This window comes from Pyxicephalus adspersus, chromosome 2, assembly GCF_032062135.1.
Source record: "Pyxicephalus adspersus chromosome 2, UCB_Pads_2.0, whole genome shotgun sequence".
Taxonomy (NCBI): domain Eukaryota; kingdom Metazoa; phylum Chordata; class Amphibia; order Anura; family Pyxicephalidae; genus Pyxicephalus; species Pyxicephalus adspersus.
Window position 1 is genome coordinate 88,037,922 of NC_092859.1, and position 19,811 is coordinate 88,057,732.

Genomic DNA, 19,811 nt, shown 5'->3' on the forward strand with positions numbered 1-19,811 from the left:
TTAATAAACCTCAATCTATATATAGTAAAATTACACATAATGCCAAGATGTAAAAAATTACAAATAGGCATTATCACTGTTTTAAATGGCCACATTAAATCACATTTGCTATTCCTTGTATAATGAGTAGCCTATACTGACTTATTTTGTTGTCTTAAGATTGTACACTAAGTACAATATGATGGCATGCACCTTTAAATGACAAAAGTGCACATCTGTTTATGATGTTAAGACTAACTGAATTTTAAATATCTCATAAATTTGATGTTTGTCTTCAATATATAGTACACTTGCACATTATAATTTGCTGCGTAAACTGAATACAGTACAATTTTATTGTAATTATGTGCAGCTAATTCAGTACCACTAAACACTAGAAGCACTGGAAGCTATAGCTTTCACTCTATGAGTATATTGTGTTAAAGGCTTAAACAGAGTAAAATTACATTTTCTTTAGTATTTACTTTACTGAGGATCAACAGGTAAAATAAACACTTAAATATTTAACATTGAAAAAATGCTGTACTTTTATAACAAAGAAAAAAAATTAAGGTCTACAAGATATTCTGAAAATTATCACTTCACTTTTGGTACGACCTAGGACATGGCAGGCTTTTTTTTCAGATAATGTAAGTAATACAAGTAATTATGAGCAAAAATTACTTTTTACTAATCAAAACAGTATCTCTTTTTTAAATTGAAGTTTAAACACTATTAGAATTTTCCAAAACTTTACTGAATGAAAGTATTATGAAAAAACATATTCAGGCATTAACATATAATATGTTATATATATATGCATAAAGACATAATGGGCCTGACATAATAAAGCTCTCTGATGCTGGAGACGATACACTCATCAGTGAAGCTGGGTGATCCAGCAAACCTCGAATTGATCTGGGCCAGGATTGAAAACATTTGCCCAATAGCCCAATATATCATATATAACTGAATATAAGTCCAGACTGTTTCCCTCAAAATGCCATTAGAAAAATATTCTCAGTTTATACTCCACATCAGTAGATGGCACTGCATCCACATGTAAACCGTGTAGCAATCTCTTGCCATCAGTTTAATATTTAAGAGTTTGTTACAAACTTTACATAAGCATCATAGCATGATCCACTGCTGGCAACAATAATGCATAAAAGATCATTTAAAAGCAAGTGACCCATCATAACCAACTCATAAATATAAAAGAAAGGCGGGGAAAAGATATACAAACTCAGCTCATGTAATTAAAAATGTCCCCATTTAAAAAAAATATTTAAAAAATACCACAACCATTATCTATTTATTCATGTTAACTTTATTTGGCATTTGTATTTGAATGTTAGCATTGATGGCTGCATTTTGTGGCCTAGGTTTATACTGGAGTCCAAAATGTTCCCTGTATTTTTAGGTAAAAATAAGTTAGTTCATATTCAGATCAGTTTATATTCAAGTATATTCATTATTATAGCAAAATCTTTGTATTATGTAATATGCACGTTTTATGTAATTGCCTGTTTAGCCTTTATATAACAAATATATTAATGTTTGCAAATGTTTTCTTCCCTTCTTTCTTCCCTCCTATTAGTGGTTTCTTCCGTACATTTTTGGCTGCAATAGACTCTTTGGTCCTGATTTATTAGAGTTCTCCAAGGCTGGGGAGAATACACTTTCATCAGTGAAGCTGGGTAATCCAGGAATGGTTTTTCCAAAAAAAAGCAAACCAGGAATGGTTTTTCCAAAAGTCCAGGTCCAGGATTGAAAACATTTGCTTAATAATAGCTAATGAATTTTGGAAAATCCATTCCAGGTTTGCTGGATCACCCAGCTTCGCTGATGAAAGTTTTTTGTCTCCTGGTTCGGAGAGCTTCAATAAATCAGGGCCTTTGTAGGAAGCTCCTGGAAACATAGGTGAGCCTAGGCATTTAAAAATATAAAAAGCAAGTTTATGATTGAACCTTATCATAGTGCACATCAAAAGCAGGTGGACTGATCCTTTATTAGAAAAATAAACCTTTTGTAGTTGCTAAAATGTAACTTGATCTTTAATGTACAGTAATAAGGTACCTAAACTTTATTTAAAATATGGTTAAACAATCAATTTCATTGACTGAGCAATATATCAGTTTCTAGGATAATAACGTTTTAAAGCAACGTTAATTAGAATCGCATATTCCAGTTGATGCACAAGTCAACTCAAAGTGTGGGTTTCATCTTCCCTACTAATATTATAACACACTTCTGTTGAAAAGATTTAAGAGAACAAAAAAAGAAATCTTTTGCCAAAAGTCATAAGTATCACAGGCTTGGTTGTGGATTCTAGTCATGTGAGAAGTTTACTCTAGTATGTCACACTGCATAGGGAGTTTGTTCTGTGCTGCAACTCCCAAAAGAGAAAACACATGGTTTGTACTAATGGAGAAAGATGGTGGTAGGTATAAACCTATACAAAGCAGCTAATCATTATGCAGATGCAGACTCTGGAAAATGCCAAACGTCAGGGTTAATGACAGGCATATGTAGGTGGTATAGAGCACAAAGCAGGTGTGTACTGAAGACAGGATGCAAAATAAACAACAGGGCTCAAGAATACAGTTAGCTATTAGCTCAGACATTTTTTGAAGCTGAGCATTTCCTAAGAATGTAGGTAAAGTGTATACAGGTGCACCTGGGAAGTTCCAATCGGAAGGGTACTGGCTTAAACAACTACAGAGTGCAACTGTAAGTCTCTAAATCTCGAAAATTTCAAAAGAGTAGTATTACCTTAAACCTCAGGATCAGTGGTCCCTAACCTTTTGAGGCTTGGGGACTAATAATGCATGGACTCTGGACCACACATGCGCGGGAAGCAGTGTGTTACTTAAAGGGGAAGCAACTTCCCCTGAGTGACGCCATGATGCCAGAACCTGCTCACTCTTCCATCGCAGGCTCAGACCTGTGTCCAGAGACACAACCTGCCCAGCACCCTGCGCCTGCGATGTCTCCAGAAGACGTGGTCTGTGGCCCTGGCGGGTGTGACCCCCCCCAGCAGGGTCCTAGTGGGAACAGACCGGGGTTGGGGAACCCTGCTCTAGATGACATGGGTTCTCATCTGTTCAATATTGAAGGTCTAGTAAATCTATGTCAAGTAAAAAAGCTCAACTTTAAAGGTTCCATTTTGCTGGCATACACACGGACATAAATCTATGTAACAAAGTCTAAAAAAGGAATTGATAGTCCATCCCCTGATTTAATATTTTTTAAATTCTTCCTGCAGTGGGAAGCTAATTGTAAGGAACTTAGCCGTCCTGCGAGCCTGCGGCGTCCCTGGGGATCCCAGCCGCAGAGGGAAACGCCGCTGTAGCAGGCAGCATGGCAGAGGCTGCTGCTCTGCTCGCAGCGTGTCTCTCTCTGCAGGCGGAGGGATCCATCCTGGCCAAACTACTGTTCATCTTGCATCTCTATGGACGTGGTTACTGAAACTCCTGCTTTCAGCACTCCTTTGCATGTGCAAAGTAGTGCACGTCCTAGGGCAGTGATGGCTAACCTTTTTGAGCCCGAGTGCCCAAACTGCCGCACAAAACCAAAGAATTTCCTCAAAGTGCCAGCACGTCAATTAAACCTTAATAACAAGATTTTAGTATCTAAAAACTCTTTAAAAGTTGCCTGAACTATGGACTGGGACAAAAAATAGGCCCGGGCATTTTAGGTTGAGCAGCCCAATCACATGACCTCACGCAGGCCCCGCCCATTGAAGTCCAGGGGCAGGGCTAAAAGGCAGAAGCACACTTGAGAGGCACGGACCTAGGACCTAGGGGTGCTGTGGGAAGAGGTGCTCGTGCTACCATGCGTGCCTCTTGTACCCCCCGAGGGCTTGCCACTCGGCTGCCTCGCCCCAGGGCTGAACATAGTTAGTTTGAATTCCCTGCGGCCGATTGGATTCAGTCACTCTCCTATCAGACGGCGCCAGGTGGCGCAAGGTCATTGGCCACTCTGGCCATTTAAGGAGAGCCTGTCCTGTACACCATTGCCCGCTATAAGCCTCTGTGAACACTGTGCTTGGGTGCGTCCTTGTATTAGTTTATGCATATCTCCTTTTGTCATCTCCATAGCGACCTGGTCTGAACTTGACTCTGCCTGAACTCTGCCTGCCCTGACCTCGGATTGTTAATGACCATTCTGCCTGCTGCCTGCCCTGACCTCAGATTGTTCTTGACCTGCCTTTGCCTTACCCTCTTGTACTTCCCTTATTTGGACTTAACCCTTGTCGTGCTTTATGACATTAAATAAAGCCTGATTGAAGGATATCTGGAGTTGGTTGTGGTTTGTGTGCCCAGGCGCATTACACTAATGAGTCACTGATGTTTTATAGCTGGCACTTATCAGCAGTACACTGTGTGGGCATTTCCTAAAAAAGTGAGCAGGATGGAAAGCCAGGTGCATTCGAACTGATATATGAAGGAGAATTCCCAAGTTATTCATATCAGGCAATTTCTACATTGGTTGTAAATCATACAAATAACCATTTACCCAGTTAATTTCTGTCAAACCAAACTGTTGGACTTTTTAAAATTTTGATAGAATATTTATAAGGGGTATTGTTACCATTTAAATGATATTAATGCCAAAATAATAATTGTTTAATTTATCAAATAATTCTATTAAACTAAGATTAGCAGATTCTCTCAAATTTCCATTTTCAACTGGATTGATGTTACATGTTAGGAGACAGTTATCGGGACAACAGATCCGTGCTGTGCACCATTGCAGTATCAAACCACGTTTATTCTGTCTAGCTGGAATCTTGGTACTATCTGTAGGCTCCTAGTCCTCTGCCAGTCCTTTCTCAGACACCATCCCCTGTGCACAGTAGTCCTGGGGGCAACCGCGTGCTGGAATGGCGCAACTAGCCTACCGAGGCTGAGCGGGGGCTTGCTTTAGTTGAAGAGTGCGGCGTTAAATTGGGGGACCAGCCTCTGGCAAGTGCTGTTGCTGGACCAGGGTCTTACAGTCCACTTCTATTTGTCTGATTTTATGCCTTATTTCTTAACCCTAATTTCTTATCAACAACCAATAAAATATTGAAATAAATATTTCGATTGTCAGTACATTTTTGAGTCATTAGCAAATTTTTAGGTTTTGTCAGTAAAAAAAAGTCACGGAAGGTTGGAAACCTGGTTTGGTATGAAACCCTGTAAGTGATCATGCGTCTAGCTTTCACTAATATTCTAATATTCAGTATAACTTTTAGGTGATTTATACAAGGAATAGAAGAAGTGCTGCTGTGTAACACAAAGAAGGTGAGTTCTGCTTCAATTTCTTTTTTCAAATAGGGTAAGGATTCAAAAAATAACACCTATATGTGGGTTTTAAGTGAACAGCATCTACTCACACAGTTTCATCATCTACAACATTATTTGTAAATCTTGTTTTTCATCTTCCCTAGAATATGAAGTAAATAATAATGATAAAATAATAATAACAATGAAATTTATGTTGTAGTTGTTTGATATTTTTCTTTTGAACTTTGATTACAAATTCCAGCATTCCGGCAGAGTAGATGATTTCTCTCACCCTGGGAAACGATCCAGCTCTGCTCTGTTCTCTGAGTAGGATACTGCTGTATAAAAAGAGAAGCTTCATTCTGAATAAGAGAACAGTGAAAATAAACACCTGTACCAGTATATATAAATATATTTTTAGGTATGGACAGCCTGAATATAAATGTATTTGAATGACTCAAAAATAAAAAATAAAAAAAAACATAGTTCGCCCCCCCCCCCCATATGTATATCCCTTTCACAGTGGGACTCATACTAGTAACAGCTACAGTATCAACTGTGTTTTATGCCACTCCTCATCCAGATATCATAAAGCACTCGATTCTTTCTTCCTTGGCTCTAACATTTAATGCCAAGCATCAACTATTTTCAACAAACACAGTCACGGTCATGTTATAGTACTGTAACCACCATTGTAAAAACTTCTGCTGTATTAAAAGTATCTAGATGAAGTAAAAGTAAGTTCAAGAAAAGTAAAGTCTGCACCAAAGTAGAATTTAGGCATACACTTCTATTAGTAGAGAATACATTCACAGGTACAGATGTCGTCTGTTACTCTTAAGAAATAAGGTGTTTTGTGCTTCAGTACACAGTGGAATCAAAGCTCTGTAACCCAAACACAGAATGTCAGTGCAACCACAATCCCTGTATCACACATGGATTTACAGCTGTAACTCACTGCAAGTCAAATCAGAGCTCAAACAGTGCAGACACAAAGGAGTAGAAATTAAGGTTTAAATATACCTAAATTCAGATAACAATTAAAATAATCACAGTTCAAACATAAATTCCAAACCGGGTATTCTAAAAAAAGGTTTTCTCCTGGGGAAGAAGCCTCCCAACACATATCCGCAATATGCACCTAGTACAGAAAGTGTTCATTTGCTAACTTTCTTTATAGCATTTAAAGTCACAATAGAAGTCTTCCAGATCTAAGCAAAGGTTGATGGTTTTTTATACTTTCCTGAAGTTCTAACTACCCAGAAGGAGAGAAAACTAGGTTTTATTTTACATACAGTTGCATGATCTGCACTGTGTATTACAAAATACTGTTTTTTAGAAATTGGGATTGTAGCATCATGAACTAAATTGTTTTCACATTGAATATAGTACAACATCTATACGTGTTTTGATGAGGCATGTTAAAACTGATTCTCATATAGGTTCCTGTGTAAAATTACATATTTATTAATCATTTAAACAATAATATAGTTCACAAGTCAAAAGAAAAATTGCATGATACAACATAAAAGCAAACTTGAAGATATATGTAAAACATCATGGACATATAGGAAAACATATCCTCCAAAACATGTAGACAACTAAATGCCCCACAGCATAAGTTAATCTAGTGATGACTTTCTATCACCAAAAGCAGACATTTTAGGGTTAAATTAAATTTCTAGTAGACACTATGTGTTTCACAGCAAACACTGCAACCTATTCATGAGGCTAAAGTTGTGCTTTTATTACATGAATAGCAAGTCTAAAATGTGTTTCATTATCCAACTGGATATTATTGTTCCACAATCAACACTAAAACCAGCAGAAACCTCTTTTTTTGGCGCGCTCATCCATTATAAGGTGAATGTTGGGTTATCTTTCTGCTGAAGTTTATTAAACAGTATCTAACTAGATTATCTACGTATCCCTGCTTCATCAACAATTTTAGCTAAAAAGTCCAACCAAGGCTGCCAATTGCAGTATATAATTAAAATGGTTTAAAAAAAACTATTTTGAAATATCCTGTAGAAAACTTCAAGTTTGTGCATATTTTTTAAACCATAATGCACTCATTTTTTAATAATTCATTTACTCTGGCTATTTCTTTACACTGTAATACACTCACTTGCAATATAATATGAACAAAGATCCTTTAAGCTATAGACAATGAAAATGTAAAATCTCATCTAACAGAACAATGTATGGCAGTGCTGATAATTATAGTCAGCAAAAGGAGATGAATAATAAGTCCCTAAGATTGAGCATTTGATTACCATTGCACTATTCATTGTGTGAATATATTTCTGGAATATACTTTAAGACTAGCATTACTTTTCTTGCTTAAAGAAACCTTTTATTACACATACAATTGAAGGAAATGTGGGGAATTTACAAAGACATAAAAGAAAAAACTATGACTGCTGTGGCTAATAACCAATTAGTGAACAAAAAAGGTGAACAAATTCTACCCTTGCAAGGAGCTGGAAAGAAATTACATGTATGTAGAAAAAAAGACATCAAGAAAATTTTAGCTACCAGCTAGGTTGACACCAATGACTTGCATAGATTCATATAATATAAAGAACATTTTGATTCTGCCTAATGTAGTTAACAGCAGCATGAGACATCTTCTAAAGCCAGGGTAAAACATTGGATTCAGGCTGAAGTCAATCACAGACAGCAGATAATACTAGAGTGTATGCTTTAGAAGCAATTTGTCTACAAAACAGTGATTAAGGAGTGGAAAAAACTCCTATTTTATGTCAACGAGATTTTCTTTGTATAATAATAATGACTATATACATTTAATTCTATAGTTTACTTAGTTATGTCTGAAAACTGAAAAGGTCTTTTTCAAGCATTAGCCTCTTAGTAGTAATAATAGTGGATCCTGTAAGTGGTTTGGTTTATGGCCTTCACATGCTGTAAAATCTAGGCCTAAATAGCAGTGTTGTGAGTGATATTACGTAGGCTCCTGCTGTGTAAATTATAGTCACATGATAAAAAAGTCCATTTATTAAACCAAAATACATACATTGAGGTTAGAAAACACCATGAGAACCCTGAGCCTGTAGGTAATTCAGAGAAAGACAAGCAATTTTCATACACCATGATTCAACTTGTGCCAACAAGAAACACAATTCCTTCATGATTTCAAAAGCAAAGCGAATAGCTACTAGGATCAACATACACTTCTACAACAGTCAATTTTTTTGTTGCTCTTTTATTTAAAATCTACAGAGTCAACTGGAACCAATAGAAGCTAATTTCAATAGAATATTATTTCATATGTTCCTAGCTTTTAGGGATAAGCGAGCGAGATTTGTAAGTTGGATCTCACGGCGCATCGAGCCGTACTCGCTTACAGAACATTTGGGTGAGAATGGCCTTGTAATTCCCAATGAGGTAGTCTTCTCACCGAACAAACAAGGGAAAAAGCAGGGGATGGGAATGGCGACTATTTACGGCAGGAATGGCGTGGCTGGGAGCAAATCATTTGCTCCCAGGATGCACAGCAAGGCCCAACAGCCAAATCAGGTGAGATCTAAGCACAGGCATATATACAGGTAAGGAGGGAGGGGTTAGTCACTCCATCTTGTGTTTTGTGTCAGAGGAAGAAGCAGGGAGAGAAGTGCATTGTGACAGGGATAGGATAGGAGCTTTCTGTAAATCTTGAAATATACAGACTGCAGTTTTTGATGCTACCTTTTGCTATCTAGCAAAAAAGGCAGAAACAGTTCTGTCCTACTCTCCAAAAAACAGATAATTCATTGTGATAGCACTTGCTATCTATCAAAAAAGCCAGAACATTTCTGTATTTCTCTGAAAACATACATATATTTAATTCTTATACCACTTGCTATGTATCAAAAAAGCCAGAAACATTTCTGTATTTTTCTCAAAAAATAAGGATATTTTATCCTGATCCCATTTGCTATCTATCAAAAAAGCCAGAATAATTTCTCTCAAAAATTACAGATATTTTATTCTCATCTCACTTGCTATCTATCATAAAAGCCAGAAAAATGTATGTATTTCTGTCAAAAAATACAGATATTTTATTCTGATAGCACTTGCTATCTATCAAAAAAGCCAGAAACATTTCTGTATTTCTCTCAAAAACATAGATATTTTATTCTGATCCCATTTGCTATCAAAAAAGCCAAAATAATTTGCCTCAAAAATTACAGATATTTTATTCTGATCCCACTTGCTATCTATCAAAAAAGCCAGAAAAAAATCTGTATAATTTATTCTGATACCCCTTACTATTTACCAAATGAACCGTTTGGTACAGGTGCATTTTTTCCCGAATAAGTAAAAGATGAGCGGTAGATGCAGGGGAAGGCGTGGTGTTGGGCAACCTGCCACATCTAGGAGGGGGCATACTGCCCGGGAATCCACTACTGTAGGACAGCAGCAGCAGCAGCAAACTGTTAGAGGCAGCAGCACAAGTTGTCAAACAGGTCTGACATGTGTGTGGAGCACCAGTACGCTGGTAGATTTATTGAGAGGGCGTACTACATTCATACAGCCACGTCATGTTCAAAGTATTGTGGACTGGGTCTCAGGGGCCTCAAGTGCAGCAGGCTCTTCTTCTGCATCAGGCTCTTCTTCTGCAGCAGCAGCAGCAAATAGCACAGCCGTGACAGGAGCAAAGACAGGAGTTAGCGTTGGCTAATGTACCTGTACCTCCCGATGACTCTCCCTTGTTGTTTGACGAACAGTCTGAGGATCTGTCATTGCAAATTTCAGAACAGGAGGCAGGTTTTGAGATCCTTGGAGAGTGTGGTCAGAACTTGGTGGGCGGGGTTCTGCATCAGTGGCTGCATTTGCAGAGGTTGGTTTAGATGAAAATGAGGATGATGATGACCATGATGTCAGCTGAGAACCACCGATGCGTGTAAGGGCTAGCAGCAGTTCCGAAAAGACATAGAGGAAAGGCAACAGCAACAGACTGGGGATGAAAGGGGCCGCAAATCTGCTTCATGTGAGTCCCAAAGCATACACAGACGAGTGGGCACAAGCAGAGGAACACTGAATCACGCTGAAACTGAAACACGGAATCACGCCGAAAGACCATAACGGGTGCATAGCAATCTGACCATCAGATTAGCAGGACCAAAGTTCCAAACCAATCCACAAACCAAAGTGGGAGCAGTACTTGCGTTCTCTTGAAGGATGTGTAACTACGTCATCGTCTCTTCTTCCACCTCCATTGACTCATTCTACACCTCCAACTGTCATTGCTACTACGTCTCAGGAGGTTGGTGACAGCCAGACTTTAAGCTGTGAGGAAGTATCAGCTACTGGACACAGGTTTTGTGGCGTCAGACGATGTTTGTTGCTGAAAGATGGGTACTACAGTGACCCCTTCAGCTCCTCTAGCTTCCAATCCCTTCAGCTAACTCTACCGGAGTTTTTTGCAAGGCATCAGGCTATAAGCCAAACCAACAAAAGAGTCATAGAGCTCAATTCAGGTCTAGCCAAACTATTGGCCTTGCAGCTACTGCTGTACAGCATTGTGGACTCTGCTCCCTTCCGTGACCTGATTGCCTGTGCCGAGCGTTGGTGGAATATACCGAGCAGGCATTACTTCTTCCACACAGCTGTTCCCAGTTTACATGCACATGTAATAGGTAACCTCTCCTGGGCATTGGCATTCTCGGGGGCTAGTCAAATCCATATCACCATGGACAGCTCGACAACTAGGCATGGAGTGGGACACTACCTGTCCTTTACCGCTCACTGGGTGGCCTTGCATAGTTCAGTGGGTGGTAGTCTGCAAGTGGCATAGCAGCACCTGGTATCCCCGCTGAGGGGTGTGGTGGGAAAGCATGGGCCACCCTAGACCTCTCCCTCTCTTTTCGACACTCCTCCTGAAAGGCCAGCAGCGGAGGACACTGTGGTTAAGCAGGCATCCCACTATGGCTCCCTCAAGCACACGCGTTGCCAGGCAGTGCTGAAACTGGTGTCCTTGGGGGAGAAAAGTCACACCGCCAGAGAACTCTTGTCCGCTTTGCACACTCTTGTTCACTTTAAGAGGTTGAGGCTTTGCTGACGCCCTCCCAGCTCACAACAGGCAACATAGTGTGCGACAGTGGGGCCAACCTTCTGGCCGCGCTGCGCATGTTCCGCATAACACATGTGCCCTGCTTTGCGCACATACTGAACCTGGTAGTGCAGAAGTTCCTCCGCACATACCCAGGACTGCAGGACTTACTGAGACAGTCTCGCTCCATCTGCAGCCATGTACGCCAATCCCCTACTGCTGCCATGGTGCTTAGCAAGTTCCAGCACCAACAGAGGCTTCCACTGCATAGACTGATTTGTGACACTGTGACTAGATGGAACTCCACCCTGCACATGCTCCAGTGTCTGTGTGAGCAAAAGCCAGCCATCCGCCATTACTTGGTCAGCATGGTGCATGCAGGCAGCAGGGCCCTTGGTACAGCCACACAACTGAGCTATTTTACCAGTGACCAGTGGCTGCAGATGGAGACGCTGTGCAAGGTACTGGCCCCCTTTGAGCAGGCCACAAATGTTGTGAGTCGGGAGCAGTCAGGCTGGAATGATGTCATTCTCATCATCATTCTGCTTGATAATACCCTGTGTGGCCTGATGGAAAGTGGCGATGGGAGAGGAGGGGAAGAAATGGGAGAGGTGGATGAGGGTGACATTACACTCCATAGCTCACATCCAGTGTCAGGAGCAGCAAGAAGGGACACTGGCCAGCATCAGGAGGTTCAAGAGGAGGATGAAGATGATTATGATGATGATGATGAGGGGGACCATGTTGAGGCTTCTCGAAAGGACCCGCCCAACTGGCATTTGTGCTGTCACACCTCAGGCATTGTGTGGGAGATGGAACAACAGGAACTGCTGCAGCTTGAAGAGGAGGAGGTGGGTGATGAGAAGGAAGATGTTTTGGCGCCTACTGAGGGAACCCCTATTTTATATGTGTGTTCACATGTTGCGAAGCCTACGGGGGGACCCCCGCATTTGCAGCATCGAAAACTGGGATGATTACTGGCTGGCCATCCTTCTTGATCACTGCTACAAAGACAAAATGTCACAGTTTCTACCCAACCTGGCGCAAGGGAAAGAAAAGGTGACGCGCCTGAGCAGAATACTATGCGACTGGCTGTGTGAGGAGTTCCGCGCACCACATTCCACACACACTGCCTGCACCGTATCCTCCTGTAGCGGCAGGAGCAGCAAAAGTGTACACACATCCAAAAGTGTAGGCCAAGGCAGAGGGGATTTTCTGGATGTCTGGCGAAACCTGATGTGGCCACCTCAAACAAGTGAAGTGCAGGGCATGACCATTGAAGGGGCATGACCATTGAGAACGGATAAAGCGCATGGTGCACGATTACACTGGCACTTTTCTGGCTGTTGGTGGTGGTGTTGACGACAGCAGTTATGAGGTGGAAGCCTGTCTTGACAGTAGTGATGCCATTAATATTTGGGTCAACAAGTTTGAAATCTGCGGCAGTTGGCACAGTATACCATCAAGCTTCTTTTGTGTCCGGCATCCAGTGTTCTGTTCGAAAGAACCTTCAGTGCTGCTGGCGGAGTGGTAACGGACAACCGATCACAACTGTCACCGGAAAATGTCAATCGCCTCACCTTTTTGAACGAAAGGTGGGTTACTAACAACTACCACTACCAGCGTAGAATAATTTCTGATGAATTGGCGGTAATAGTTGGTGAACCCCAGGAAGTAGCCTTAATACCACAGGGTAGTGGCCAGTTGGAAACAGTCGTCACCATCTCGGGACCCATGGAGGGACCCTCCTTTGAAACAATGTAGCCCAGGAAATGTACCTGTGGGCATTCAAAAAGGCACTTCTCCGCCTAAGCATAGAGCTTATTGTCTCTGAGCCAAATCAGGTGGACAAGTCAGGGGAGAAGATCAAAATGTTGTCTAGATAAACGACAACGCTAATCTACTACAGGTCACGAAAAACATTATTTACAAAGTCTTGGAAGACAGATGGAGCATTACAGAGACCTAAGGGCATCACTAGGTATTCATATAGCCCATCTGTGGTGTTAAATGCTGTCTTCAATTCGTCCCCTTCCCTGATCCGGATTAGGTTGTAGGCACCTCGGAGGTCTAATTTTGTGAAGACCTGGGCCCCTCGGAGCCGGTCAAAAAGCTCAGGGATGAGTGGCAGAGGGTAGTGGCTTCCTAATTGTGATAGCATTCAGACCACGATAGCCAATACAGGGGCGGAGAGATCCATCTTTCTTTTGAACAAAAAAGAACCCAGTGCCAGCAGGGGAAGAAGACTTGCGTATAAATCCCTTTATTTAGGGATTTTCCTTAGGGGACTCGCTCTTGGCTCTTGTCTCAGGGAAACTGAGGGGGTATACCCGACCTCTGGGAGCTGTAGAATTCGGTATGAGGTCAATGGCACAGTCTTAGGACCGTTGTGGGGGAAGTTGTTCAGCCTTACGTTGGAGAACACATCCTGGAAGTCCATGTACTATGTAGGGATGGAAACAGCAACATCCGATGTGCAAAGAGTGAATGACTTGAGAGGCTTGACCTTGAAGAAACACTGGGAGTGACAGGATGGGCCCCAGGCCAATATCTCAGGAGAAGACCAATCAATTACCTGAGAGTGTAGTTGAAGCCATGGGAGGCCAAGGATGACTGCAGATGAGGCCTGCGGAAGAACGAGGAAAGTTAAGGTCTCATGATGAAGCACACCCACTGACATGTGCATGGGCAGAGTTTGAAAACAAATTAGTCCCCAAGATAAAATGGTTTCATCCACCGCAGAGACTTGCAGGGTTTGAGGCAAAGGCTCCATAGGCCAGGCAAAAAAAAAAAAGGGAGGCAGAATAGAAATTATCTGCCATCCCAGAATCGAGGAAGGCCTTGTGGGCTAGTGTGGACCAATGGTGATGAAGCTGAATAGTTGTTATTGATGGACGCTGAGTAGAGGGGAGAGAGGAGTGACCTAGCATGCCTCACTCAGAGCATGCTAGGCGCTTAAGTTTCCCGTCCTCCGTGAGCAAGACTTTTTTAAGTGTCCTTTCTGTCCCCAGTAAAGGCAGAGACCAGATGAGAGACACCGGGACCTCTCCTCTTGGGATAGCCTAGATGGGCATAGCTGCATCAGTTCTTCAGAAACGGGGGGAACAGGGGAGGCGGGAGTTTGCAGAGGCCGCTGAAATGATAGTGCGAGTCTTGGGACAAAAACTTTGCGTGGGCGAGATTTCTCCTGAAAACGCTCTTGGAAGCGGATGTCTATTTGGATTGCCAAGGAGATCAGATCATCCAGAGATGACGGAATTTCCAGACTAGCCAACTCATCCTTCACGTGGTCAGAAAGGCCTTGCCAGAAGGTAGCGTGGAGCGCCTCATTGTTTCAAGCGAGTTCAGCTGCCAAAGTTCGAAACTGTAATGCATACTGACCCACAACAAGTGACCCTTGGCGGAGACACAGGAGTGCACTGGCTGCAGAGGAGGCGTGCCCGAGTTTATCAAACACCATTTGAAGAGGCTCAGGAAGGCCTCAATATTGTGGTAACTGGGTCCTTCCTCTCCCAGAGTGGGGATGCCCATGCCAGAGCCTCTCCAGACAGCAAGGAGATAAAATATGCCACTTTGGCCTGATCAGTGGGGACGTTATGTGGCTGGAGCTCAAAATGGATGCCACACTGATTGATGAAGCCACGGCAGGTCTTGGGGTCCCCAGAGAATCGCTGTGGAGGTTGCAAGTTTAATGCAGAGGCCACTGTGAGGGCAGGAGGCTGGGCCTGGGCTGGTGGTGCAGCCAGTGCACTTGAAGAACCAAGCAGTTGATTCAGCCGAGCAAAAACTGCATGAAGGTGAGGAAGCACCTGGATTTGGGTAGCTTCCTGGGCGTCAAGCCCAGAGACAGGAGACAGGACCAATAGGGGGCGAGCCCTGAGAGGGGCCAAGGCGCAGATTCTAAGCCACAACCAGGTTTTCTCCAGAGCCTCTGATGGTGAAGATGTTGCGCTGCAGGTTACAGCCAGGTTGCGGTCCTTGGACACACCAAGGTGGGCAAGCACGGTACAAAATCACTAAGCAGAAGGGTAGTCAAGAAAAGCCGGGGTCGAGACAGGCAGCAAGTGAGATCAGGTCACACGCCAGGGGTCAATAGCCAGGGATCCAGCAGACAGATAGCACTGACGCAGAGGCCACTGCGGGCACAGGGAACACAGGAAACACTAGAAATACCAGTAGGAACAGGTGATGCAGGGATATCCACAGGCAGACAGGAACACAGGAACAGCACAGGGAAGTTGGCTGGGAATCAAAACACTGGACAGTGAGAGGTTAACACAGGAGCTGGACATAGGAAACACTGGATTAAGCAGTAGGTGTACAGGAACTAGTTCACAGAACTAGGAAGCTCGGCACTAGTATAACTTGTTGCACAAACACAAAGTGCAGTTTGAGAGCAAGCTAAACAGCCAGGGCTGATCAAGAGGCTATCTTTTGATTGGCCAGTGGATTGGACGGAATTGATAAAGCTTGGAAACAAAGGCGCGCCCAGCTCCAGAACAGCAAGCATGCACAGGAGAGGGATGGCTGTGCTTTAGTGAGGAAGAGGTAAGTGTGACACTTTAAAGTATTTTCCATCCAAGGGACTCTTGTGTCTTTTGCAGTATTAGAGTAAACTAATTTTTATTGATTTTATTTTAGGAACTATATTTTTATACTTAATGAGTTTTAAAAACTTGGCTTCACAAATACTTTCTCCATGGACAAGTTTATGTTTCTTTTGCTTTAGTAGGAAAAAGGTAATAAACATCACCCTAGCTGTATCTAAAGTGGTATGCTTTGTAAAGTACCTAAGGAAGGGGGTGGGGGCACATAGACTATTTGTAATATAAAGGGTTCCCTTATTTCCTTTGATTTATAGCTGTCATTTAGGTGAATTAGAAGGCTATGTTAATGACAGTATCTGAGGTTGTGGATATTTTATTAGTTCAATTACCTATTAGGATTAGGATTATTATTTTCACAGTTAATAAAGCTAGAAAAAGTACATGTCTTTTGTACATACAGAAAGACAAACATACATGAGAAAAATGCACCCTCCAATCTCTAAAGCCTTGATTTAGAGAGAGACATTAAAGCAGACATAGACTGACATCCTTTGGCGACACTAACATTTTCACCCATCCTCTTTTGGGTCCAGGAACTTTGGTCATTTGAATTGTCCAGACCATAATGCAGTAACACCTGCAAAGCAGTTATTATGGTGACAAGGTACTGCCAGAATGTACACATACATAGCCCAGGTACATCCTAAAGAAGATTGAGAACAGGCAGATAAGTTTGTTTTACTGCAGAAGAGACCGATTATGTCTCTTCTGCAATAAAGAACTTGCCTGTTCACAGTTTTTTTTTTTTTTTAGGCTTGATTCTACTCTGACACCTTGTAAAGTTCGATTCAATTTGCTCTTTCTGGAAAAAAAATTATTCCTGATCCCCAAAGGCAATCAAATACTTCCTGGATCAACACTCTAATTTGTGGTTTTTGCTTATAGTGAATAAATCCTGCAAAGCTCCACAATAAGCTTAGTTTGCTCAGTAAAGCAGAGTGCTTAGTTCTAATTGCATCATTTTTATATAGGAATAAAACCTGGTTTTGTTTTTATTTTTAAACACATTGCTTCATATATAATACATTGATTCTTTAAAAGACAGTGGAAAAAGGAAGAATTTATTCAATAAAAAAGTCAGAACAAAAAAATAGAGTCTAACAAAATGACAGACAGGATGTGTTTAAAACTTAATTTACTAGTTAGTGGAGAATGCAGAGTAAATGTTCCAAATTAAGGTGAAAAAAACTGTGTTGAAAAATAGGCACTAAAAGATTTTAGTATGCAATCTAACATACCAGCTCCCAGGAATCTCATATCTCAGCAAGCTTCCACTAATTAGCTTCTAATTTGCCCTGCACTGTAAAGACATTTTAGCAGAATGCCAGAACATTCTTCCAAGACCATGTCAGTGCTGGACATCTTTCAAATGTGAATCTAGTAAAATTTGGTTTGTAGTATAATGAACAGCAGCTGCAGAATGGGGCACAGTTGTAAACATTAGTAGATAAGTGAAAACTAACTGTGTTATCCCCCAAAGCATATCAGGTAACAAAAAAGACTATACTGATATTCTTTCTTTATTATTTTTTTATTTTACATATTCATACTAACTTAAATATAAACTATTATACAGATAACCATTTGTGTTATGTGTTTGCTAGCTACTATGTGTAAAGAATGCTATAAAATAAAGTTGCTATACATTTTATTTTTATTTTTATTTTATGTTATAGTCTCCTGAGCCCAGACTATGGACATTATAATTTTTATATATTACAAACAAACAGTAAAATAGTTTCATAGCAAGTCATGATTTACCCTAACTGTATGGACAGTAAAGTATCTTTAAAGATTCTCAAAGACTGCAAAGAATTATAGCATGGGTTTCAGCTGGCTTCTAATAACTTTCAAACGCCTGTTGTGTGTCTAAACTGCAGCTCCAGTAATCAGCCCAAACATGTGGTCATTAATGCTAATAGAAATTAACATTTGTTTTGTTTGAGATACCAGCTGTTTTAGTGCCCCCCTGGTGTGTAAAACACACCTTGGCTTTTACTGCTGGTAAACATTGGGCTAGAAGCAAAGTGTCAATGAAAACCACAATATGCATATTGATTGGCTGTTGGTTCTCAGGGGGCAGGACTACAAACAACCAATGAGAACACATATAAGGTGGCATTCTTGTTGGTTTTTGGCATTCTTTTAAGCATTCTTCTTGGCTGATGATGTCAGAAAAGTTCAGTTGTTGTGTTAATTAAAAGTGGAATGAAATGTACACAAAACAGTAAAAAAGATAGCTTCTGCAATAAAAGAAACTTACCTGTCTGATGGTAATGCTAGTGCTGCTTGTGCTGGGAATGAATAAACTTACGTCATTCAGTCAATAAAGTTACGTCATTACCCCTTGGTCATTCAAGATGACCAAAGATCCTACACCTGGAAGCCCCAATTTGCATAAAACGCTGGGCACGCCTTTAGGTGGTGGCTTTGAGAAAGGGCTGTTGGCAAGTAGTTGACTGATGCTTCATCAGACATTGTTCTCAGTGCAGGATGCTGCTGACTAAATATAATTGAATATAATTCATCAGATTTGCCTGTTTCCAACAAAACAGAGCTGGATTGGCCGCAACACATCTGTAGGATTTCCCAGAAGATCTCTGAAAGATCATCAGACTTTTGAAGCCTTATATTTATTTTTGCATGCAAATAGTTCTAATATTTGTATGAAATAAATATTCTATGCAAGATACTTTGGTGTGTTGTGAGTTTAAGGGTCATTTCCGACCAGCAGTAAACCAAAGCGTTCTGCGATGGGCTCATTTATTCGAACAGTAGAGATAGCCATGGTTGCGACAGATTGCGGTGTGGTTCCCTAAAGTGTCAAGTAGCATTTGGACATATGATTGTAGTTTGGAGATTCCCTGCAGAGTGGTTTTCCACTCCCGGGCACACAGCAGCTTGCTGGGCACCTTGGACCTGCCAAGCACACAGTTTATTACTACAGGTGCCCTTTATAATTTCCAGACTCATGTACAAAGTGTTTAATACCAAAAAAGATTATCAGTCAAGACTCAAGGGCACAAAGGAAAGAAATGACAACTTTTTTAAGCCGATAGCAAAGTTGGCTTCCTCTTGAAAATTCTAGTTCCTTCATATTTTAGAGACATAGAGATTGATTTACTCAAGTAGTCGTACATCTTTAAACAATAAATTGATTAAATAATAACTTCGGTGAAGAAAAGCAAAAGCAAATTGCCTTTTCCTTACCTCACCAGCGCAAGATTGGGTATTCAAAATAGGAATTTTCTTTTTGTATGAATGGATCATATGGAACAATCATGCAGGAAATAAAAAATAAAAAAAATACTTGGGTATTTGTGTTGTGTGGACATAAATGCTGGAGTATATATCCTACACTGGTAGATCTAAAAAAGTGGCTTGGAAAGCTGCAAGTCCTGTTTAATGTGACTACTATTAGCTAAACCCCTTGGTGTTTCAAAATGGTCACCGGGTATGGCTGACTTCTAGGTCATGTTTATTAACAAAATTTTTGTAATATCAATAGACCCACAGCTAAAATATATAAATGTTTCTGGAGATTAATTGGTTAAGAATAAATAATGCCCTAGAGGTATAGCTTCAGTAAAGAGTTTAAATTCAATTACAGATACCCATCTTTGGGAAATATAAGGTATAATCATGCCATATACAGAAATTTACAGCAACAAAGCAAATAAAAGAAACTGCCAATGCGATTGTCTACAAAAATGGTTAATATAATTATTACTATGATCCACATTTACTTGTGATGACCCTTATGAAGGGTCTGTGTAGATGGGTAATGCCAATAATGTTTTGTTCAGTGATTGTGACCACATTGTCGGCCACTATCAACCAATTTCTATAATGACCACAATTTGTTGTGTAAATTTATATATCTACAAATGAACAAGG